We start from the raw sequence: 1,279 nt of genomic DNA, 5'->3' as shown, positions 1-1,279 counted from the left end.
TCTTTTATATTACTCTGACGCGTTCGTATACTTGCGAAAAGCACGCATCAAGTTTTTGGCGCCGTTGCCGGGGATCAATTTCGTCAAATTTCATTTTCCTGTTGTTATATCATTTAGACTTAGGCTATTTCCCACCGGTCAATGCGAAGAACTCACAGCACCGGAAGTTTAAGCTTAGTATACCCTCTGGCAGAACCTGAACGTTACGCTCGCACACGTTTATTCTCTCATAGAATTAAGAGAGCTATGGCGGAAGATCAAAACCAAAGACCTCTTAAAGATTTCGCTCAACCATCAAATGAAGAACCTAGTTCTAGTATAATAAACCCAACCATCCCAACTAATAATTTTGAACTTAAACCATCCCTGTTGCAACTAGTGCAACAGAGACAATTCGCAAGTCTCGCTACTGAGAACCCAAACCAATATTTAAAAATATTTCTTCAATTAGCCGACAATTTTAAAACCAAGGGAGCTTCTCCTGAGGCAATACGTTTAAGATTATTCCCCTTTTCCCTCAGAGATAAAGCCCTATCATGGTTAGATTCCCTTCCACTCAATTCCATTACGACTTGGGATAACCTTAGAAGAGTTTTTCTTGCTAGATATTTTCCCCCGAGTAAAACCACTGTTCTTCGAAACCATATAACTAGATTTACCCAAAACCAAGGAGAATTGTTGTTCGAAGCTTGGGAGAGATATAAAGAGTTGTTACGAGCATGCCCACATCATGGCTTAGAAAATTGGTTAATCATTCAAACCTTCTATAATGGACTTCATTACAACACAAAGATGACCATCGACGCTGCCGCAGGCGGTGCTCTGATGAACAAACCTTATCCTGAAGCTAGTGCCCTCATCGAAGATATGGCTCAAAACCATCAATCATGGGGAGTCGAACGAGCGACAGTTGAGAAGAAGGAAGCCCAAGGAGGAGTGCATGAACTAAGCTCTATAGACATGATGCAAGCTAAAATGGACGCATTAGCCCTTAAGGTCGAGCATATGTGCATAAACCCGAATACTGTAGCCGTAGTTTCGTCGGATTGTGAGATATGTGGAACCAAAGGACACCAATCTGCAGAATGCAGTCTATTAAACGAAACCCACTCTGAGCAAGTGAACTACACCCAAAGGAACCCATACTCGAATACCTATAACCCTGGATGGAGGAATCACCCAAACTTCTCCTATAAAAACAATAACCCTATCCAAAATAATGCACCTCCGAGACCTAGTTATCAAGCCCCAAGATCAAATCAACCTATGCAACCTGTGC

General features: G+C 41.8%; 1 non-coding gene across 1 annotated transcript; it reads right to left on the bottom strand.

Annotated features, from left to right (window-relative positions):
* Positions 1–630: 630 nt before the first annotated feature.
* Positions 631–737, bottom strand: LOC127115963 (small nucleolar RNA R71). Its single transcript, XR_007800959.1, has one exon. It is a non-coding gene; the product is annotated as a small nucleolar RNA R71 (small nucleolar RNA).
* Between the last annotated feature and the right edge of the window lie 542 nt (positions 738–1,279).

Source organism: Lathyrus oleraceus, chromosome 1 (genome assembly GCF_024323335.1).
Source record: "Lathyrus oleraceus cultivar Zhongwan6 chromosome 1, CAAS_Psat_ZW6_1.0, whole genome shotgun sequence".
Lineage (NCBI taxonomy): Eukaryota > Viridiplantae > Streptophyta > Magnoliopsida > Fabales > Fabaceae > Lathyrus > Lathyrus oleraceus.
The sequence above is the reverse complement of the archived record's forward strand: the minus strand, read 5'-3'. Positions and strand labels throughout refer to the sequence as shown.